The 25,007-nt window shown below is 38.0% G+C and overlaps 1 protein-coding gene across 1 annotated transcript in view; it reads left to right on the top strand.

Moving 5' to 3' along the window:
- Positions 1–7,427: 7,427 nt before the first annotated feature.
- Positions 7,428–25,007, top strand: part of gcgrb (glucagon receptor b) — a 56,898-nt gene continuing 39,318 nt past the window's right edge. The window contains exon 1 of the mRNA XM_085277534.1: positions 7,428–7,684. The gene's annotated coding sequence lies outside the window, so the exon portion shown is untranslated. The remainder of the gene's footprint in view (positions 7,685–25,007) is intronic.

Genomic DNA, 25,007 nt, shown 5'->3' with positions numbered 1-25,007 from the left:
AAGACAAAAAGGGAATCCATCTCTTGTGGGTGTGCTATATATGTGCATGTCTGCTGGTTGTTTAAAAGAATACTGAGGATTCATCGATGCATATTTCTGACTATGCTATTAGAATTAAAGGTAGCTGAAACAATTTGTATCTGTCAAAAGTCAATCGTTAACTTTTTGATTTTGGATCTGTGCTTTGCTTCTTCCACAGCACATTTCCTTTATCTCTACATTTCCTACTCAGAGTTCAGGATTTTACTTTCATGTAGTCAGTGTGGCTGTAAAGTGAGCTGTGGTAAAGGAAATGTGGGCTTGCGGAATATCATAACATTCTAGGGCATTAATTCAATAAACCGGATTCCTCATTCATGCAGAAAAATATGCACAGGCAAGAAAAGAGAGCACAGACAATTTCCATATATGCATATGATGAGTTTGTTTGGGTTATATTCATCACAAGCAAATTTAATTGGAACTCCATAGTAATAATAATACCTTTAGCAACTCAATTAGTTTTTAATGTATTTCAAGAAACTTCCAGGAGAGCTGGAAGTTGGGCTCAACTTTCAGGAGGGTTGAAGCCCAAAAAAAAATTTGTTGCAGGACTTTAAAAACATGAAATCAAGCAGCCATCTTGGTGGGAAATATGGTTCATTGATGCCTTGGAAGTTTGAAACAAAATTGAATAGAATCACTTAAAATGAAAATGCAAAAGATATATGGAGCATTTTATATGCTTATATTGGCTTTAACACTTTGATATATTTCATCAGTATAATTTCTTTGATAAACCACTTACACTTACACACCAAATACAAAAGGAAAATGTGCTATAACCTCAAAGTGCCTTAAAATGATTTAATGCAGGTTTTACCACATACATCTTTTCATCTGCAAGTAAGTATTGATTACTTGCAGAGGTGAAAATAGAGCATGATAAAGTGTTAACACAAAGATGCTAGAGAGTCACTGCATCAACTGCAGTAGCTACAGACATTACAAATGGGGCAAAGCGTAGAAGGGCAGAATACAACTTAAAGTCATGTGCCAAACACAAGAAAATAACTGTGCCAGTCACAAGATCCTCACTGCCTACGACTGAAGGAAAGTTTTATCAACACCTCAAAATACAGCAAAAAAGAAAACCAGCTGACTCGACACCTCTGGCTGTCCCAGTTTATGTTAATTGATGTAGTACTGTATGACATTAAAGTCATGAAGACCCAAAGTCTTTCTTTTCTTTTCTTTTTTAAATTTGACATTAGGTGCTCATAAAAAGCACAAACCCATAATCCATAATCCATAACAGCAATCCCATACTGAGGATGTGTTTTAGTAGGATGCTATTAGATAAGCTGTAATATATCACAGACATTATTAATTTATATCTTCTTTATCTTTTCAGAAGAAAATGTTTTCATTGCTACAAACACATAGACTTAAGGGGCAGCATGATGGTCTGGTAGGTAGTGTAACTGCCTTACAGTAAGACGAACCTGGGTTCAACTCCACCATCTTCCTTGGCTTTTCTGTGTGGAGTTAGTGTTTGTGTGGGTTCTCTCGGGGTGCTCTGGCTTCCTCCCACAGTCCAAAGACAAGCAGTTAGTGTGGTTAATCTGTGATTTTAAATTGACCATAGGTGTGAAATTAAGTATGAATGATTGTCAGTTTCTCTGTGTTGAGCCCTGTGACAGCCTGGAGACCTCTTCAGGGTGTACCCTGCCTCTTACCTAAGGCAGCTGGGTGGGGAATTGGAGTTCATTATGTTTGGTTTAGTTAGGTTTTGTGTGTTTTACCCCTTTTCCTGTTTTTGTGGGCTGATCAGCCACTATTTAAGTTTCCCCTTTGTCTCGTTCAGTTGGGTCAGTTTGTCTGAGTTATCAGTTGTGTTGTTAACTTTGAGTAGAGTTTTGTTAGTTTGACCTCTTTTATGGGCCCAAGATTTTGATTCTTTTTGCATGAGTTAACCAATTATGTTTTTTGGGTTAAATAAAAAATCATTTTTTGGACCTGTGCCTAAGTTTCCTTCACTGCTCGGTCCATCACACCGCTTTGTAGCTTTTATTTGAAAACCAATGCCCAGTCAAACAGCAGTCTCATGCTCCATCACTATTCCATAACAGCCCACAGGTCATATACTGATGCAGTATAGCCTGATGTGAGCAGGATAATAGTTACAAGTGAGTTTGGAGTAAAGTGGTCTTCATTTTCTGCAAAGGCCCAAACTTTTAAGGTCTCTCCAATAAAAAATATATTTTCACACTTTTTAAGTATTGCAATTAAATTGCAATTAAATTTTCTGTCATCCTTAATCCAAGCGCTTTCAGAGTTTTTCAGCGCCTTGTGGTCCTAACACTGGTTTGGAAGCCAATTAGTTACTAATAGTCAAGTGGAAATTTGACTTTTCCGCACCACATACATGGAGAATGGATCATCTAAGTGACCTCAAATAGTGGTTTCCACGAATTGGTTAAACTTTTGAAAGTCACAATATTTGTCTAGTAACTGAATGAGGAAGGGGGGGGGGGGGGGGGGAGTTATCCTTTTGTTATGTTCTCTCTTATAACTTAACTGGTAAAGTAACAACACCGTTTTGGTTGTTAGTAACTTACTTTAATAACCATGTTGTGGGAACGCACAGGCATATCAATGCGCACATGCACCACACTTGGTGTTCTCTACTTTACACAGAAAGTAGTACCACAAAACTATAAACTGATTTTACTAAATACATAACACCTTTTTTTGTGGAAAAAATGTATGAGACAAATTTTGATTCAAAACAGAGCATGTCTGGAGGGGGGGGGGGGGGGGGGGGGGGAAGAGGGACCGATGTCATAAATAAATGATTCTTTGTTCATTGATTAAACTGCTCTCAGCTGACTGGAAACGTTAATCATTCAGCTTCCAACTCTCTGTGAACCTAAACATTCAATTCAATTTCACAGCTTGAATAACAGTTTTTTTTATCATTCGTATTGCAAAAAATAAAACGTAAAACACTGCTGCTAGTATTCGTCCTTGCCCAGCATACGTTTGAGAATCGTGCTTTAAGATGAAGCTTTAGCAGCTCAAGGTCAGAGGCAACACTTACTGATTTGCACCACCTACAATACGAGGAAAGAGGAGGCAGACTGAGGAAGAGGAGAAAGACAATAATGTCTAACATGAAATAAGAGGCTAACTCAGAAAAAAAACATATTCAGACATATCTGACAGATTTATGAAGCTTTTTTGTGACTTTCATGCAAAGGCTGTGGCAGCTGACGGCAGGCTTCTCAGCTCAAGGTCCTGCCATGTGATTTAAAAAATAAGCCTCATCGCTCAAATCCATTCCAGAATGATGAATCATGATGTGACTGGGCTGGATTTCATTCCTCAACTCTTATCATGGTTAATTAATTACCACGAGGAATTAAAGTGACAATCATCAGAAAACAAACGATTTTAATGGCATAATGTGGAAAAGAAAATTCAGGGAGTAAATTAAACTGGCAGATAGTCACACATTTTTAAAATCTCTGTGTTTAAACCACTCATTTGGAAGAATAAATGCGCTTCAGTGCACTGTAAATGCTTTTGTATGCACAACAACATTTCGGTTCGATATGTCTTCCTTCTGACGTACTTATTACTCTGCCAAGCAATGTTTTCGCTGCTGTTTGTCTGTTTCTCTTGAAAATTGATTGGTAGCGCTCAAGCCTTCTACAGCAGACCCCTCGCTGCTCAGCTAAGTTTTGGCACATTTTACTTCTTACTGCTTCATTCTCTGTACCATATTGCTTCATTCATTACTCCAGTCTATCCGTGCCTCATGGCCCATTCATTTTCCCCCTGAATCATCGTGTTATCAGTTTAAAATTCACATGGCGGCTCTCTCCTGACCAGCATCACCGATGCCAACGTACAGCACTCACCTCCTCTCTTTACTTTCTGTTTATCACTGTCTGTAAAAAAAATAAAGGCTGCAAATGTTCAAGAGAAATGAGCAAAATTTAATGCTAATTTGTCATTTTTATGAGCATCATCTGTGACAAAAATGTCAGCAGTTGAAACTGTATGTCCTTTTTGACACAGAAGAGGCAAATTTTCTTTTAAAATGAACTGAACTTCCATTTAACCATATTTTCATTTTCCTGATGGTTGAGGACCCTGTGTTACTGCAGGCGTATAGCCAGTTTACAGAGCTGAAATTGAAGAGACGGGATAATAAACATGGTTTCCAGTATCATTTCCCTCATGAATCTTGTTGCTTTATCAGCATGTGGGTTTTCTACATGACCCCCACTTTCATGCTTCAGCGGTCTCAGTCGCCTACAAGCATGTTATCTAACTTGTTTCTGTATTACCACATGGTGAAATTGTTTTTTGAAACAGCTTATTTAAAAAACTTCTGTATGATATAAAATATGAAAACTGATATTGTGTCATTACCTATTCTCTACACTGCCAAACCAAAACTGCCTCATGGACATTCAGGAAGGCAGGGAAGTCAAAGGAATAGCTGCAGACATACTGTCTGTAATAAAATAATAAGAAAACATGTTCATTATTATATTAAGCTCTGGAATACCTAAATAGATTACTTTTGTTTGCTATAGTTATCAATGATGAGCTCAATATCATGAACAAAGTCTTTGAAGTCTTGTTTTATTGTACACAAAAAAAACCCCCATGTAACGTCTTCTGTGTAAAGAAACAAAGGTCAAAAAGAGAAACGAAAACCTTGCTCATATCACACGTGCCATTGTTTGCCACAGAACCAAGCAGGACAGCGCTGTCCTTTGATTGGTAAATGCCACGTAAAAGTAAATGCTTAATTCAAAATGCAAACTGACATTTAATATTTCTTACATATAAACTTCTGTCAGAATTCTAATGTAGTGCAGATGTTTAGGTTGTTGTCAAAGTTCATTTACTCTTTCATATATCATGCAACAAAACACAAATCAAATGTCATTTTGGTTGCTTTTGATATTTGACTTTTTTCCACTCTTTTTTTACTTCCTCAAGCTGTGATCAACTCCTGGGAGTAGAAAAGTCTGAGCAGTTTCTCAGCTGCTCTTATGAATGCATTGTTCTTAATAGAGAAATCAGATGAGCTATCAGAAATCTTTTGAATTCACACCCCTAATTTCTTAATATCCTATTCCTGCTGGCACCCATTGGAAAGGGCTTCCTGTGGTATTCTATATACCATATACTTGCTATTTTCTTTTTCTTTTCTTTTTTGTTCTCTTTGATCCGTGTTGATGGGTAAATTATGCTTTGTCCCATTCAAAGTATTTCTGTGCAGGTATTTCTGAGTTGAGTTGCCTACAAACATCTAGGATTAGAGGGAGGTAGTATACCTCACACAAACACACTTTAAAACAATAAAACTCGGTTATTTTCTGACCAGTATGACTATGAAAATGACTTCCTCATTTTGCAGTGTATTTTTTATTGCAATGTTGCATGTAATCATGTTTTTAATTGCATCCATGGCTAAGAGTGGACACGATTTACTTACTTAATTATTTATTTATTTATTTATCAGCTAAATGCCGCCTCTTACTGACGTTTTCTGTTTTTTGTTTCCCTTTTAGGATACTGGGGGCGGAATCGTGATGGATTCCTTACTGCCAGCAAACCACTGGAGCTTCAATGTTACCAAACATTAAAAAGTGCACACAACGAATCTCTTAAGATGTGCTGACTTTGGAGTCATTTATTCGTGTTACCTCTTGAGTCTGCTGGATAGTTTTATTTTATTTTATTTATTTATTTATGTATTGCATTTATTTAATGATGTCTATTTTCACTTCTTCCCACCCACTCCCCACTCCAATCACTGTGTGTCACTGGTAACCATCAAGTGATTACTTATTTAGTATTTTATTTTTATTATATATATTCCAGATGGAAAACTCTGCTGTGATCGCCTCTTCAGGGCCAACACTTGAGTTAGAAAGGAAAAACATTCAATCACATTCAGTTAAAAGTACCGGTGGGAACGGACCTACATAAAGCTAACCATGTTTAGGAATAAGCCTCCCGGAAGTTAAGCGAATTTCGTTTCATAATAAATCAAATCATGCCAAATTAACTTTTGTATATGGATTTACGAGGGAAAGGTGTAAAATTTATAGCCTAAATAAAATATCCATCATACAGTTGTACTAAGAAAGTATCTGCAATCGAAGCGAATACCAGTTTTACAGGTATCACAACATGTTGCGACATTTGGAAAAAGAAAAATGAGGAAAATTAAACACCTTTGAAATAAATGTATGACACGTTATATCGTCGGCTTTACCTAGACCCTGGGTGTCACTGGGTTTTATATTTCTGACCTTTTTTTCTTTTTCTTTTTTTTTGAGAACAGCACGATGGCACGGTGTAGTTAGCAATGCTGCCTCATAACAAGCAGTGGGTTCAAATCCACTGTTCGGTGAAGGCTTTCTGTACGCATTTTGCATGTTCTCCATTTATCTGCGTGACTTTCTCTGGGTTCTCCAGCAACTGGTGATTCTGAATTATCCATAGTTGTGAATATTTTGTGTCTCTCTGTGTTAGCCCTGCACAGACTGGCCTATAGTAGCTGGGATAGGCTACGTTCCCACCGACCATGAACTGAATAACTGGTAAGAAATGGATTGATGGACAGTTATTTCCTGGTTTTGTCCAGTCATTTAATTTGTTATACCTGTTATTTTTTTCCTAATTGTTTTTTCTAACTTTACTTGAACAATATTTTATAATATTTTATAATATATATAATATATTTTGCATTTTTATTCATTTTATCATATCATATCATATCTATCTATCTATCTATCTATCTATCTATCTATCTATCTATCTATCTATCTATCTATCTATCTATCTATCTATCTATTAAAGCTGAAATCAAACTTAATATACAATAGATGTGCGCTGATTTTGTGAAGTCTGCTTAGACACAACATACACAGTCCTACATGATAACTCAAGTAAACCTCTCACATAAGGCAGGAGCATATTTAACTTTTTGGAGTTGTGATATATTAGTGTAGCATTTTGACCTGTTACTTAATAACTTTGATTCATTATAGTTTCCCCGCAGGCCTTTTTTTCTCCAGCATCTTTTTTCCTGCTCATTTTATTCGTGCACCTAATGTTAAATCACCTTCTATTGCCACATTCATTTGTTAAAGTCTAATCATTTTTATTTATATGGGTAAATAAATGTCACCACCGAAATTATTACAATTCTGATAGTGCTTGTGCTTATACAGACTGACTCAGGTATAGAAACACACATACATTGTTCCTGCCGTTCATCATGTGGAGTTGTATTTTGAAACTTGACACCGGAAGTTGGAGTCCTTGTTCTACATCGCTTTCTGTGAAATACAGGAGCGCGGAGCGCCATTAAGAGCGCAGCGTTGAGTACAGCGCACAGCGGACCGCACTGCAAAGAGAGCGACATTTACTTTAAAAAGTGATTTACAGACATCAAGAGTGAAACAAACAAAAAGACCCAGTGCTGCTTAACTGGACTAGAGCTAATTTGAGAACTCACAGGTTGTTTTTTCGTTCTTACTTTATAAATCTGCCTCTGGACACTGTAATACATAGTCTGTCTGCTGTGGACCTACCTGCTGTGATGGGCCGGATGAACAGCGGGCAGTGTGGGGGTGCCAAGAGCGCAAGAGGAGGTCTGGAAGCATAGGTAAAAAAAAAAAAAAAAGAAAAGAAAACAAACTGGTTGGAGTTCGCACTGTTTATCTGATTTTCTGGTTTCTGTCATCACAAAAAGTGATGACTGAAAATTCTGGTTGTCACATGCGAGTTTCTCTGTTGAGGGACATTGTTTAAGTGTTATTCATTTATTTTTTTGGAGCCGGCATAATTTTTCTCCGGCATTATTGACTGAAATGTGAAGCTCAGCTTTTAGAAGTGTTCTACAAGCTGAGGCTTTAGGTGATTGATTCCTTTTTGCTTTTAAAGTGTTAGGACTGTTCTTATTGAATGCATTTACACAGTTGCAATCCTTCTTGTCATTCACAAAGTCCTTCTTGTCTTCCACGCCTCTGTGCTCTTGTATGACTGATTCTCAAGGATATGTGAGTGCGCCGGGCACATGAAGGGACTGGCAAACCTTGTTAAATGTGCCTCTTCTTCCGTCAGTTATCATCGGAAGCACAGATAGCCTTTAATATAAATTCGGACCAGTTAATTTGGGCTGTTCTAAAGGGATGGGACATCAGATAACTAAATAATATGAAATGCCAGTGTTAGTTTATCTCGTGTGGTTTGTTAATGTGGAACGAAAGGTCCGTGATCACTTAAATCGGATTGTGGAAAAGTTGAGTTGTGATAAATATCTCTAGCAAAGCCATGAAGTAGACAAGCTCTTCCAGCAAAGCAAGTTTTAGTGTTTTGCATTAACACAAAACTGCAAAGATGTAAGTTGTATATGAGACGTATTTATATTTCCTTTTGCTTTACGGCAATGTTATTGCTGTATGTGCCTAAAAAGTTCCAGTTTCCTAACATTTTTCATCTGCAGCTAAGGACCATGTAACATCAACAAGTAAGGTGTCTTCTCTTTAACTGTAAATTTATTGTTCTTATGTAATCACTTGATTAAAAAAGAAAAAAGTGACAGTAAAAATCGTCAGACCTTAGCCAATATCTGCCAGGTAATTTACAGCTTTCATCGCAGCTGTCTAATGCAGCTTCAGACAGAGCTCATAGTGCAATATGTCAGTGGAGGCTAAGAGTGCCCCTATACAGATAAACCAGTCAGTGTTGTAGTTCTGTAAGGGTCTAATGTTGAGCTTTTTGTGATCATTTCCTTGACTGTGATATTAAAAAAAGAAGAGCATTACAACTAAATAGAAAACTGTGACTGCAATTTAAATTATATAATGACCTCACAAAACAGTCAAAGCTTTTTATAGCTGTAATAGGATACATTTTAGTATGGTTATGTATTGTAATTGTCTGATCCTATTTAGAAAGAAAATAGAAAGAAAGAAAGAAAAGAAAATAGTTACATAGATGCTTTTCATGGTTATTGTATTTGATGTATTTTTTATTTGTGTTTGCGCCTGAACGCTCTGCACACCGATTGGTTTGCCCTTAGAGAAGCCAACTTGGACTCTTGTCCCGGGGGCATTTTAGATTAGGTTATGACTGGCTACTTTCAGTCACAAGAACACTGTATTCATTTCATCCATCCTTAACACCATATATACTATGCACAGATAGACCTGCTCTGAATTGTAGTCTTCTGAACACAAAATACCCCATGTTTGTTCTGATGCTTGCATCCAATTTCTTAAAAATGGAACCTTTTCTCTCCTCTTGTGTCTTCTTGCCCTCTTATATGTTTTTTTCTCTTTTCAATAAAAAAGAAATGTCTTGGCTGAGGGCTCGGTGCTTTCACCCAGACATCAGACCACTCTTTTGTAATGGTATGATGGCCAGAGATTTGATTTGCCTGGTCAGGATGGGCCAACTGTATGCAGGGAAGATTTATAAAGGACAGATATTGATTCACAGACACTGATCTACAAACATGAAAGCAGGTGAAGTAAGCTAAGGATATTTATCCATTAACCATTTCCACCTGCGGCAATCATCGATGTTAAAGTCTTAGGGCTTCACTGGCAGAACGTTTTCAATCAATAGTCAAAGACAGAAAGGGTTTGCAACCCAAGACCGGGGAAATCTCATCAGTTGGATTTTACATGGAACCTTTCGAGTCATTTATGATATAAGACTGATTTTATTTTATTTAATAAACCCTTCTGTACTGCTAGAAGGTACAGTTAGGTCCATAAGCATGGCAAACTTTGTGTAATTATGCCTCTGTACAACACAGCAGTGGATTTTAATTCAGACAATCAAGATGTGATCGAAGTGCAGTCTTTCAGCTTCAGATCAAAGTTGTTGTTTTTTTTAAAAAGCATTGCATTAATAATTTATGTTTGTGGGTATCTACCTTCAGTTTTCTCTTCAATATCTGAAAAGTATGTTTTTTTGGGTTGCGATCAGGTGACTAGTTTAGCTATAGATGGTCACCTGATCATCTATCCCATTCCTTTTCTTTGCCTTGAGCAAGTCTGGGTGTGGTTTGCTTCCACAGTATGCTTTGGTTCATTATTCATTTTCACAGCATTTGTCGGAATCAGACCAGAGACAGCAGCTCTGTACATCATCAAAAAACACTAGTTCATTGTTTCCACTGGCAGCATTGGCGTTTGTTAATACATTATGTTTGCTAAACTCTGAAAGGCTGCCCTACAGTCACATCTTAAATGCTTAGTTTAAAATCCACTGCACAGTTGTCCAAATCTTGTCAGTGTATGGACCTCTTCATCTTTCTCAGTGGAAGTCAAGTTAAACATATTTTCGGTGTGTGATATTTAGAGGTCTAGCCCTGAAGTTGTACAAACACACTCTCTTGTACAAAACAACACATCTCAAGGACATTTTTACTATGAAAACAGTGAATGTGACTGTGAGGCTGTGAAATGATTGTTATAAAAACTCTTCACAAACTACACCTATGATACTCAAGTAGTCTCACAATTCTTTCAGATAATGACATATGTTAGGCATTTACTTGTATCTACAAGTCAATTATATTTATGTTTTTTTCCATGCTTGGAGATTTCTATGGATTCCTGGACTTTTAACAGGCTTAACATTTGTTCCTCTATTCTTCCTTCTTCTTAAGCTATGCAACCCTGTGCTCTGTTTCTCTTTAGTATGATATCCATACTAAGTGACAGAGACCACTTTACTCCCAAACCCAACTAACTACCCCAAGATATAAAGGCTGTGAAGGTTGTAAACCACAGATGTAAATTGTGCAGTTGTGGTTTGACAGAGTGACTTGTTAGGATTTGCCACTATCACCCCATGTCACAGCATGCCAATTGTGTAGAAAATCAGCGCTTACTCCCTGGAATGTCATATCCTAACCGTCATACCTTGATTGCTTTTTCTGTCTGCGTGGCAGGAACAGTGTGTGGGTGTCAGTGTTGCAACTCAAGTGATTTCATGCTTAGGGACTGCATCCAGTGAGTGATGGCTGATATGATACTTGATATTTTCCCGGGAAGTACTCCAAGAATGAAGCTAGGGCTACATACAAAGCCGATTAAGGTTTTTAGCCATTCTAAACATGCAACTCTGAGTCAGTATCAATGGAGCTAAATAAGACTTAAGGTTCGTTCACTTTCAGTATAATCACACCACCACCTGCACATACTGGCCATGTTACCTGCCCAGACATACATTCAGCTCCTACTTGTGTGATTTTGCTTTCTTTTCAAATCTTATTGGTTTGGGAGGTGTGATCCATATGCATACAGGTGGGACAGTCTGCGTCTTCTTAACAGATTTAGACATGCATCGGTTTACTTTGTGCGGTTGTGGGATGCAGTGTTTTATTGTTAAAATTTGATAAAAAATGATGGAGTGTGAAGCTTGAACTTTTCTTGTTGGACTTTTGAAAATGAGGCATGTCAGGTGTAAAAAGGTTTTAAACTGCTGTATTAGAGTAAAGCAAAAGACTGTGGAAGGACCCTGAATGTTACTGTCCTCTATGACACTGTATGCTATTATAGTTGTACTTAAGCTGAATGCTAACATTTTCATGCTGTCATGAAAGCGTTCACAAGATATTAGTTAGCTTTTGTTGGCTAAATATAAAATGCAGCTGAAACTAATAGCTAGGGCAGGGCAATATGGCCAGAAATATTTATCATGATATATATTTGAAAATTTGCGATAACGATATTACTGACAATATAATTGATGCGAGACAAAATACTTAATAACTCATTAACTTTATTTGTGGAAAAAAACCCATCAATGTATTTTCACTTAAACAAGCAGCTGTTTTTTTATGCGCATTAAAGCTATATAAAAATGTAACAGTGCAAATGCAAATTCCTTGCTGACAGTTTAACAAAAAGGCATTTCCAGTGGAAATTGGCCGACATATTCTGAGCGTAACCATGCATAATACCCACAAAACTTAAAAGTTGGTTATATACACACAATGCGGTAATATTATGTTAAAGCACAGTACGTATCACTCTGCGAGGCTCCTGACTACAGTAGCAGTAATGCTCCGACAATCCATCGTGCGGTACGGCTTCGTAGCTTAGCAAAGTCGTACTAAAACATTTTTTGAGCGATTTTTTAGCGCCGCGTACCACATAAAATTGGTTCGTAATAACGACGGCCCGCTTGCATGCTCTACCAAAAATGTGCTTTGGTGTGCATCTGCCAGACAAAAGCCAAACCAGTTCCACACCACTGAAGTTACATCATGTGTACAAACCAATTGTAAACATGGTTCATCTGTTTCATTCAACGATACGCTTTCGCCCTTCTCATTCTCTGTCGCTGCCGTGCTTTTTCCGCCATGTGCGTATGAACACAAAGGCACTGCGCGTGCGTTTTACCCATATTCTATCGCGATATCTCATTTTCTAATTTTTTCTCATTTTCATTGCCTAATATTATACCGGTATTACCGTGAACGGTATGATATGGCCCAGCCGTACTAATAGCAATTGCTTTTTATGACCATGCTTTATTTGCCATTATACTAAGATTTTGAATTGAATATGGACCTGGAGATATAATATTACACTACTCTTTACATTGCTTTCACATTACTTCATATGGTGATCTGAAATGTTTACTCTGGGTTCTTTACTAGCTTTCTGTGCAGATTCTTGCAAAAAGCAGGAGTTGTTTTTGCAGTAAAATCCACTTATTTCTGTCCTGGATCCAGTTTTCACTTTACCATTGTGCTCCTGTTCATTCGACTGTTCACTCCACTCCTCAAAACATGTAGGGGGAGCAGTCTACAAGTTTTTCACTCCTCAAAAGGTGTAGACTGCTCCATTATTTTCCTTCTCCTGCTCTTGAACTAAAATAAGATTACTGTAGCGCAAGATAAAGGCCATGTTTGAAGTTTTTTTTTTCTATCCACTTGCCATGCAGATACAGTAAATTCAGAACCTCTGTAATGCAAGTAACGACATAATTGCAGTTGTGTTGTGATTACTGAATTTAACACAGTAGGACATTACATTACTCTGTTACTGAAAAATGTAATTTGATGAAAGTAATGCAATACTTGCATTACTTGGTGCACACAAAAGCATGGGGGCCGTAAAGTTCAAAACCTGCCACTTGGTTTTCCATGAATTTACAGCTGAGGCAAAACAAACAAACTGCATTTAAGGTTTTTTTTAATGTATAGATTTAAAAAAATATCTGTTATGGGATTGCTGACATTATGCACAGAGAATATTTATTAAATGCATAAAACACCAAAGTCCACGAGGAACAGCTGAGATGTGTTATGGCTGTTGATGAACTGGAAGGCTTAATTAATACTTAAATTACTCCACTCTAGAAACAGCTATAAATAAATAAATAGTAGCTCCACTGAAGGCGATAAGATGTTCTCCTGTTTGCTTGTGCAAGGATGAACTCCAGTCTTTTCAGCAACTGTAAAGTCTAGCAGGTAAACTACAAGGAGCTGTGTTTGACTTCTGGTTTAAGCAGAAAGGATGATATAAACACACTGACATTTGCCGCTTAGTTGAACAGCCAGTTATTATTCTCACTGTCTTTTTTATCTGTGGCATCACGCAAGAAAAACAGAGGCTCACGATAGCATTATAAGAAGTGAATGGAAGCCCAAATTACAACATATTCAATGATGCAATTAAACCACAGGCTAGACTTGCACTCTTTTCTGAACTCCACGAGACCTAATTACCAAGATTAAATTAAACATCATAGGTTACCTCACATCAGAAAGCATAAATACACACATGCACAGGAGTGCATTATTTTCTGCATTACATTACACGTTCAAAACAAAATAACCAACTGCTTAATGCTGATTGGATGGTTTGTTTTTCTTGTGTCGAACTTCAAAGTCCCTGACTGTTGTTAACATGCTGAGAAAGAGAAGGTTTATGTTAAAGCCAGCCTTGCGTATTTCATTTTTCTTTTCTTTTGTAGAGTCCTGTATTTGATCCTGCATTTGTTATTATTTCATTACAATGAGTTAAAGAACAGAGAGAGTGATTACACTCAGAATCTCTTATTAGTCATTCTCTCCTGCATACAAATGTGCACATGTACATTTCAGTCAGGAGCAGTTTGGTCAAGAGAAGACTGTTCCAGTTCCTTCTGCAGTAATTTATATTTGGCGGCATGACTCTGTTCTTGGAAATAAGAGCACAGAACCCTCATCCAGGACATCGATTACGTTAGACAGCATGAAATGGATACGCTAAGGTGAAGTTGGATTACCGAACCTGGTGGTACATTGTTCAACAAACTTAAATGGTGTGCCCACTATAATATTTGCCAATTGGATTTGTGAAGGGTAGTTAGTTGAGCCATCAGGAGATACAGGCTGGCACTGAGATGGGTTGTGTCAGCTAATGTACTGGGGTTGCTGGCTGACTTGGACTTTGTGACTTGCCTGAACTAATACTGATACTTTGTGTGCCAGCTGTGTCACCACAATCCTGTCACCGTTAATACTGGAGCTCCAAACCTGATGCAGTACTCGGCTGCATGAAAGGTGTCACCACTCAGTAGAAGAAATCAATTCAAAAAGCAAACAACTTTTTTCACAGTTTTCTCCAGAACCTTTCATCTTTTCAGACTGTTCCAGCATCTCCCTCTGTGAAATCTAAAAATCTCTGGGCTCCATTAAACTGGTGACAATGACGGACACAGAAGTACAATTATGTCTTTAAGTTGCCCACGCCAGCCTCCCCGCTGCTCTCAGCACTGCACATGGCAGGTTACAAAAAAGTGAGAGGTGCACAAAAAACAAAAACACCAGCAAGACTCTGGCACAGTTTACAGGGTGACAATGGTGTTACAGGCATTGCTTTCCCTCCTTGAGTTTTCTCATTACATCAAGGGTCCTGCCTTTTTGTTTTCTTCCCTCTGTTACGGTAGAACTCAGTATGAACCGTGCAAGATGTCAATTTCAGCAATGAGCTTGAAAGAAATGTACTAATCTGAGATTCTTGTGAATTTCCATTTATTTCTGAGTGGAAAATTGTACTAAGCTGATACCCATTAACATTTATTCTGTTTTAAGAGGGAACATTTGCTTTGTTTTCATTAGTTATGAAATAAAGACAGGATAGCAGAACATGCTGAAGGGTGAAACTTTGTTGATCTGCGGGTATTCTTTTTATGCATGCGTGTTGAAAGAAGGCCTGCTATATAAACACAGTTGTTTAATTCATCAACACTGACCTAGAGTGGCTCGTGACGCATTCTGTACACACACACACACACACACACACGCACACACACACACACACACTATAAGCGCAGATTGCCCCAGCTTGCTGAAACAAAGTTGGTGTACGTCAGCTAAAATCACAATAATTTAACTCCTCAATCTGATGTCATCATCATGAGACACCCTTGTGGCTATTTAACTGGCTGCAGGGCAATGTGGCATGAGGCCTTACAGATGTCTTAAATTGCTGAACTTTTAGTGTGTTTCACAAACACAGTTTGCTTACAGGGATATACGTCCTTGTGACTGTCAAAAATAAATTAATGGGAATGTGTTGGGAATGGGGGTATAAAAGAAAAAAAATGGAATTGATACAATTTTGTTGAACATATGCAATGACAATAAAAGGCTATTCTACTCTATTCTAAGTAACACACGGTGTGTGAACGCTGTCTCTGAGTTGCTAATTGCTGAATGGTACAGAGGGAAGTGTGCAAGAGTACCCATGGGATGTTTGGGAGTGTTTAGTGCATTTTTTTTATTTAAAAAAAAAAGCCATTAAAGAATTATGAAAAGTTACTAACTCTTGCTACAAAGTTTGTGTTATGTGTAATGAAGCATGGCTATCATTTCTGTGAGTGAGAGGGATGTCAGGCAGACAAGCTGAAATGACAATAATAATAAACGCTCAGCCTGTAATTACATCAAACAAAGAATCTTGGCAGATGGCCTCATATCTAATTTTGAAATTGTGTCATTTTCTAAGAAAATTGCCACATATGAGTTAAAGATAATGGATGTGCTGTGATTTGGACTACATCTAAAATGATCCCTGCGATAACAAGTCAGAAACAGCAGAATATCTCTGAAGAAGTAATGTTATGTGAATAGGCTGAAAATGTAAAGTTGTTGCAACAGTATTTTTTCCAAATTGAAAAGCACTGAATTGAAAATGTACACTAAAGAAATTCCTTTCTGCATTTTCTTAGCTGTTTCACCTATTTAGTCTGCTGTGAGGCAACAGTACTAACTACTGCGCCACTGTGCTGCACATGCTGAACAAACAATTATCTGACTAGTCTAATATGTGGGCACAGACCCAGACTTTAACATTACTATAGCTTAAACACAACAAAGAACAGTAAAGGATTTTCCATTTCCAACCTATTTGCATATCCTCATTATATCCCCTCCTGGAGACCACGGCGGGTCTGGGCCCACGCTAGAATAATAGCGCAGGGCAGGATGACTGCTGTGTTTCCTTCGGATTACTCCTCACCCCCTACCCAACCCTGTGGCTTGTCACGTGCTCCATAATGTTGTACTGTGGACATTTATGAGCTCTCCATGCAGAGGAGTTTTTTTGTTTCCTGTTCTCATGCTGTCCTCCTAGGAGCCCAGTATGAGTGGAGGTCTCTTTTTCCTCTTCTACTTTCCCATTGTTGTGTACTTTTTCAGTGTTTTTCTGTAACGCTGCCGATCTCCGACCTGTATTCCCATGTGATGTCTATGGGGGGGGGGGGGGGGGGGGGGGGGGTTCTATTCCACTGCGGGGCAACCTGCATGTGGCCAATAAAGCCTTGATTCATTCATTCATTCATAAAGGTTTTATCTTTGCAGTGAATTCATAATGACAAAAGTGGAAACGTTAAAAACTCTGTAAAACCTCATGTTTCCACCACTGTACAATGTTATAAACACATGTCAAAAAAGAGAGATGTGTATATACAGTATTGTCATCAACAGTACATTACACTCCCTTTTCTCTATGAATGTCATTTTTAGAAATGTGGTGCTTAATATAGCACATACATGATAAAATTAAGACAGGGTCATCATTTCCTGCTTGTTACACTCATTATAAATATAGCTAACAGCTTGTTAACTCACAGCAATTAACAACAGTAATTTTTGATGGCGGCTATTAGCTATATTTAGTTTTATTTCTTTATTTATTTTATTCTGTGCAGCTAACTGTGACATTCATGCATGTGCCTGTGATGCCACTGTGGCTGCATTCATTAATGACTCTCTGTCCATTCTGGAGGTTTTTCTAACTGGCAGCAAAATTGAAAAGAATAGGACCTTCACATTTATCACTACCTGCGTCATCCCCTGCTCTATTGTGTCAATCTTACTCTTACTGTTTCTGGACTGCATCTATTACCCTGTTCACCCATCGGTGGTAATAACCCTCCCTTTTTAAATCTAAAGGATTGGGTTAAACACACTCCCGTTGTTGTTCGGCTGGATTTCTTCCTTTTTCAGTTTCCCCCTATTTCCGTTATCTCTTCACACTCTACAATAACCATCTCTGTAGCCTCCATTATGCTCTCCCACACCTCCCGCAAGTCTTGCTTTCAAATTACACCACTAGTATTCTTCCAATATTTTTTTTCATTCACTTTCTTGGTGCGTAAAATTGAACTTCTTCTGTCTCTAGCCATCCCACAAACGGAATTGTATGTGAGTGGGTGGTACCTAAATCCTTGCCCTTGACTTTCATTTGACCCCACAACTGGAAGTTTTGCAGTGGGAGAATGTGTATACAATCATACAGAGCACAAGAACATTTTCACAAGACTCTATTCAGCCTTGTGAAAAACTCAGTATGCCTCATGATTTAATAGCTTGTAAAACTTTGTAGAGAGATGAAGCTTTCTTCTGACAATCCTTCCAAACAAACCATTGTTGTTCAGTCTATTTAAATGAACTGTCATGAACTTTAATGTTTAACAAACTGAGTGTGAGTTCTAGTCTTGTTTTTTTCTGAGCTTTGCATGCAGTGAATTTGCTGGAACATCCACTCCAGGATTGTGAGACTGCATTAACACAGACCTGAGTAAACCAGACCAGCAAACAGCCAAACTATACCAGAGTTTGTTGATGATCTCTTAATCAAGTGGATTTGTAAATGTGCACTTAATCTTTCACAGGATTGCATAGCATTCTGTGGAAATCTTCTTTTCTACATGACTGTAAAAATTATATATAGCGTTCTCTCTCTCGTGTCTAAGCTGATTGACAGAAGTAATTATCAACAACAACTTCATAAAGAGAAATGAGCAAGAAAATCAGCTTTTAAAACTTAAAATGTAAATGTGTTTGTTTCTAAAAACTACATTGAATTTGTTTTTTATGTAGTAATAACTCATGTTAGTGTTCAAAAAAGATGCATTTTTGGATTTCACTGCAGATTTTAATGCTACATTTATTTGGTTGCAATTATTTGTTACAATATTGTTTTTAATATTGCTTCAAATCCAGAAGCCACACAGGAAGCCTATCAGCTGGTGGATAATATAATATAATACACAAGTTCCTCTTCCATTATGTCTCTGTTAGATACTTGTTAGTACACTTTTATCAGGTACACTGTGTATATCAGCGGTCCCCAACCCCCGGGCCATGGTACCAGGCCGCGAGAGTTGAGGCTCGGGTGTGAAATGTATGGTTTTCAGGGTTTTTATCGGTTTTTAGCGTTATTTTGTTATCGTTTTTATTGTTAACTCGGTTTTCCTGGGTCTTTTCAAGTGTGTTATGAATAAATATTCTTTTTTTCGGTACCGGTACTAGTTTTATTTTGTTGTATTTATCCATGACACTTTAAAGGCCGGTCTGTGAAAATATTGTCGGGCATAAAACGGTCCATGGCGCAAAAAAGGTTGGAGACCGTTGGTGTATATGATTCACTTACTAATGTAGTATAGTGATAGGATGGTGACGATGGAGTTGCTAGGCAGGAGGAAAAGAGGAAAACCACAGAGAAAATTCATGGATGTAGTGAAGGAGGACATGCAGAGGTTTGGTGTGACCAAGGGGCATGCTAGGGACAGGATGAAATGGAAGTAATTGGAAGGAAGGATGGAATGGAGTTACACTGCTGTATTGAAACAAATGTACCACATCCTGCCATAACTGAATTTAGTCTTCTAGTTTGAAAAAGGCTATTTTATGACTTGTTTTATCTTATATCTGAGATATAAATAGGAAACCATGTTTAAACTGAGAGAGAGTCAAAGCTACAGCCAAACATTATCAAAAGATTGGCATATTTTAATGTTTATTGTATGTTTACTGTATTGTTTACTGTATGTTTTCATTGATACTCATTGTCAAACGTTTCAGTGTAGCAGAGTCTGTTTACTTATCTTTGTCAAGAAACCATTAAGATATCCTTTGAGCAGAAATATAGAGGAAAGAGTTTCTTATTCTAAGTCTGTGTTAACTAAATCCTCAGTGCAGACAGTTTTTCCTGCAGCGATGTATCACTCTGTAGTTTTTTAGTTGTGCAGCAACTGGACCAGAAATATGCTGGAGAAAAAGTGGAATAAAGATATAGAGAATTCATCGCTTCAGAACTTATCCATTTTACATGAAGCGCTAATATACATCATAATGTGATCTATCATACATAGCTAAGGGGGAAAGACAGAAGAAGATGGGGAAGAGAAAGATAGAAAAATAGATGAGGTTTGCCTGTGCTCTCCGGCACTTGGCTGAGTCAAGTCGGACATTTTGACACAATCAACACAGATCTGCTGTCACTGCTGTTTCCTGTCAGGAATGAATCCCAATAGACAATCCCCCAGTGCCACTTACTCATTAATTACTGTATATAAATAGGCAGTAAACAAAGGCTGATGAATTAATTCACTGCCAGATGCTTTTCCAAACCAGTGTGGGCACATAAACATTTTTATGTAACTCTATCTCTAAGATATGCACACATGCCTGCAAGTCAAAAAATGAACTGTGATGCGTCCAGGTTTATCGGTGCTGAGATCGCGCAGGTGTTCTGGTTCTGTCCCTCTGAGCTTTACTGAATGAGGTTTTATTTGGCTCGTGCACTCACCCGTGCATTCTCTGCATTGTCTCTGCGCAGTTATGTAAAAGATAGTAGTGCTCGTGGAAACAGTATTTAGACTCAGATGGGCGACCATTTACCCTCCAGGATATCACTTACCCCTCCGCATCTTTCACAGACAACTAATGTTTTAGTCATGCTCCATGTCTGTCGTCATGACTCCTGTTGTTGGGACAACCAATATTCCAGCTCTCTACAGGACACACAGGGCAGCTAAAGTTTAAGCCATCTACTCTGGTACATGGAAAGTGATGTTAGGTTAAATAAATTGCTAAATTACTTTAATGCTGATGAACAGCCAACAATATTAAGTTGCAAGTTCTTTTTTGTAAGAATAAACTGATAATTATAGATACATATAGAAACCACAACAATAATATGACCTAAATTCCCATCTCTAAAACTACATTCATGTCTAATAGGAGGAGCAGCATATCAAAGACATTACATGCATGAATGTAATGAATATGTACTATATTATTGCACATTTTAGTGGATTACCCAGTTACTTCCAGAGGAAAGTAATTTGTTATCCAACTTGTTACAGAACTTTCATGTTACTCTGTAACATGAAAGTTAGCGTTCTGTTTTAGCTAAAGAGTCCGCACCATCTTGGAAATGTCCTCTGACCCTGCATTCCTTTACACATAACTGTTTCTGTACAGAAAACATGCCCTCTACCCTCTAGAAACATGGCACTGCAGAAGCAATATAAAAACAGTGTCTATAATGAGTTTGACATTGAAAAGATGTCCACAATAAGCACATTTTAGCGTGTACACGGAGGCTGTACGACAACACTAAACGTTCGGTAGATGTTAAACAAAAAGACGTCGCCAGTGTACCAAAATTGAACATACATAACTGACATGTCAAAGACGTCACTTTGACGTCAGTTTGCACAGTGGAAAACTTTGTGTGGCCTTCAGATTAGCTCAAAAAGAGTGTGTAGAGAGTTTCATGCAATGGGTTTCCATGATCAATCAGTCATATCCAAGCACAATGCAAGGCATTGGATGCAGTGGTGTAAAATACACCACTGGACTCTACAGCAGCGTTCTCTAAAGTGACAAATCACTCTTCACCATGTGGTAATCAAAGGTCAAATCTGGATTTGGTGGTTGTGAGGCAAACGGTACATGTTTGACTGCATTGTGCCAAGTGTAAAGTTTGGTGGATTATGGTCTGGAGCTATTTTTCAAGAGTTGGCTTGGTCTGGTGTTCTCAGCATACCAAGACATTTTGGACAATTTCATACTCCCACCTTTGATGGAACAGTGGTGGAAGGTCCCTTCGTGTTCCAACATGGCTGCCCACCAGTGCACAAAGCAAGGGCCTAAAATCCTGAATGAGCAAGTTTAGGCAGAAGAACTTGACTGCCCTGCAGAGAGTCCTGAGCTCAATGTGGCATCACCTTTGGGATGAATAAGAGCAGAGACTGTGAAAAGGAATTAAAAAGCCTCTTGGAAAGTCTTCCCAGAACAGTTGAAGCTGTTATAACTGCAAAAGTTGGGCCAACATCATATTAAACCTTTGGATCAAAAATGGGATATCAATCAAGTTCACATGCATGTGAAGAAGACGAGTGAATACTTTGGCTAATAAAGTGTATGTATTCACAGTCAGTCAACAAGCCATAATTGACCACGTATTTTGTTGCCTTGTTGAAGGACTGCACAGTGTGTTTCTGCATTCCCTTTGATTGAATTCCCACAATCCCTCTTGTTGTATAGTTTGAGAGCTTAACTTAGAGATGTAACTTTTTTCGCAGTAGTTCAGAAAAATCGTTTTCTTTTGGTAAAATTTATGAAAGTAAGAGAAAATATTACAGTTTTGTTATACAAATGATCATTTGTCATGACAATTTTCACCAAGCTCAAATCTTTTGATGAAATAATTACAGCTTTTTGTATTCTGTGTCATTTTGGCTGATGTGGGTACTTGATCAGATGCAATCATACTGTCAGATAAGCGGAATCATTTCAACAAAATTTTTTTCTGATAATTCGGTTAAACAAAATGGGCGTTATTTCACGCAGCCTGTTTGTGATTCATCTAGCAGATGGTGACAAGGAGGGAAGACAGAGTAGTGGCAGGGAGAACGCTGTCAGGTCAATAGAAATTTATGAATGATATCTCAGTATCAGACTTGAGAGGTTTGAACATCTGTTTGACTGAACACAGATGTCCCTGTAGCATTATTACACTGATTGCTCTGTTGCTCTGATTACATTGCAGATAACATGGAACGTGGAATTCAGCTGCATTTTTTTTTACTTCCAGGAAATGCAATACATAGACATTATCTAGTTATGGCTGAAATGTAAAGTGGGTAATGTTTTCATAATGAAGAAGAATGTATGAAATAAAAAACAATATCTGTAGTTATGCTGCGCTGACTGCAATGTCATAAAAGTGCAATGGTGCAATAATATTTTAGATGCTTCATCACATCACTGGAATGCGCTAGAGCCCTCCAAACTTGAATTTTGCAGATACTTCTGTCAGTAAACTTTCATATAGTACACTATGTACACTTCCTGCTTAGGTGATTTTTTTCAAAGTGTAGTTTTGTCATAAATTAACACAACTAGCTGTATGTTTACTGGAAATGACTTTCATGGTTAACATTGGCCATTTGCCTCTGACCAAAGTTGTGGGAAGGTCCTTGGGGGTGTTGAACTGCATCCCTGGAGGAGTGTCTAGGTTCTAAGATATAAAATAGATATAGTATTCCTTTTCACTTGTCACATTTTAATATAATTCTACAAAGCTATGTCGTTCTTGCAACTACCAGAAGTACATACAGCCAAAACTTAACTGAAATGGTCCACACAGCCAAGAAAAATATTCTGGCTTACAGAAAATACTTTAACACTAATGACAATAATTAAACCCCACAGGGCACACATGTCAGGCACAAAAAAGGGTGAGCAAATCCATAATGAAACCTTTAAAACAGATGTCAGTCTTATAAGGCAGACACAGCAGTCAAGGCATACAGTCAACCGATTTGCAAACCACATAGATAACATTTTACTTGACCCAAAAGACAGATTTACACAGATAATCTGGTAACTTTTTGCAAGAAATTTAGGACTGTGAAATTACTGATTAATCACAATGTTAAACTGCATGGTGCCAACTCATAATAAGAGTTACCTTCATCTGTGTGCAGGTCATAAGACTCCAAATGTGACTTGGACATCAGATCTTTAGGCGATAAATACCCTCACGAGTGACATCGATGCCCAAAGTGTTAAAAAGTCTGTGAGGACATTTAACTAGTGATAGGTATTGGGTGATAGCTCATTTTGAAAAAAGGCACCACTTCTACTGATGTCTACTATGTAATGTCATTTGACCATGATGCTTGATACATGGGGCTTTACTCGCACATTTCTACAATGAAAGCCATATGGCACGGCTATATAGTGGGTAGCATTGTTGACTCAGAGCATGAGGGCTCGTGATTGGAATCCACTGTCTGGCATATTTTAATGTTCTCTCCCGGTACTACAGCTTCCTCCCATAGTCCAAAGACATGCATGTTAGGTTGATGTTAGGTTGACTGGTGTTTCTAACTTGGCTGTGGTTATAAATGTGTGAGTGAATGGTTGTCTGTCCCTTCAATAGACTGACAACCTGTTTGTGGTGGTTGTCCATTAAGGGTTATAAGTGTACAGTATTCCACATTGAATGTTTTGACTGTCACGGAAAGCATTGCTGCTCGGTATCAGCCGATGCCTAAAGCCAATAATTGTATTATATTGAAACTAGAAAAAGTGGGATTGGTTGATCCCTAGCTTCTTTCTTTTTTTTGCCTGTCCCGTTTGGTTCTTTTGCCATTAGAATTATTGTCTAAAGGCGAAGAAAGATGCCCAACGGATTTACTTTACCAAATGGACCATCCCAGCCTTGCCGTAATGATCTATTTGATTCACCTTTTATTGTTTATTTTATTTTTTATTTTCACTTGTTAGATACGGGACAGACTTGAATGAGGAAAAGAAAAGGGAGAAAGAAAGAGGGAAAGAAAAACAGCAGAGAAGAGGGACGGGGATAAAGGGCAAAAAACAAAAACCAACAAAATAAGCAGACAAAAAAAATACATATATCAATCACCTGGATCACCTGTTGAGAAAGAAAGCAGAAGAAAACGAGAGCAATAGAATAAACAACATCACGATGATATATGGGAATATAACAGTAAATACTAAATATTAAACATTATTGTGCAGCACGTAAGATCGACAGCGCACAGTGTACTTTGAGGTAGGAGCCAAAAAGGGTGTCGTTTGTGTGTGTGAGCACCCGTGTGTACACCTGTCAGCATGAACGCGCTTGTTTTTAAAAGGGCAGGGAGATAGGCCTCCATACCTTGGAGGGCCCGAGATGTCCCCAGAGAGGTGGCGTCTGATACCCGACCTGACATATAGACACAGACAAACAGGCACACACAGATACAAACATCCATTCCCACCCTCATGCTCTCATACGCAATTACTCAACACTCAACCAACGTGGAGACAGACATAGAGAGACACTGTACACACAATCCCTAGCTTCAAGTTATCTAACAGGATGCTTATGGCTTTCCTGATTAAACTGTATCCACACCAGAACTGTAAAATGGAAAAAGGAAGTTACAATAATAGTTAAAGGAACTGGATTATATTTAGCATCTGTTGTATCTGGGGATTAGAGCAGCGCATTGAGGCGTGAATGATGGAGTGGAACACTATCTGACAAAAATTGAAAAGATTTATCTAAATCTTTCTGAATTAAACCAAAGAGGCTCTTAAACATTAAGTACCCATTTTAGAAGTGCTAGTGTTAAAGTGAATATTTAAAATTTCAATT

This window comes from Mchenga conophoros, linkage group LG6, assembly GCF_057382185.1.
Source record: "Mchenga conophoros isolate Kocher_MC1m ecotype Shallow Benthic linkage group LG6, M_conophoros_male_GT1.1, whole genome shotgun sequence".
Lineage (NCBI taxonomy): Eukaryota > Metazoa > Chordata > Actinopteri > Cichliformes > Cichlidae > Mchenga > Mchenga conophoros.
Note: the sequence above shows the minus strand (reverse complement) of the source record. Positions and strands in the feature narration are given on the sequence as shown.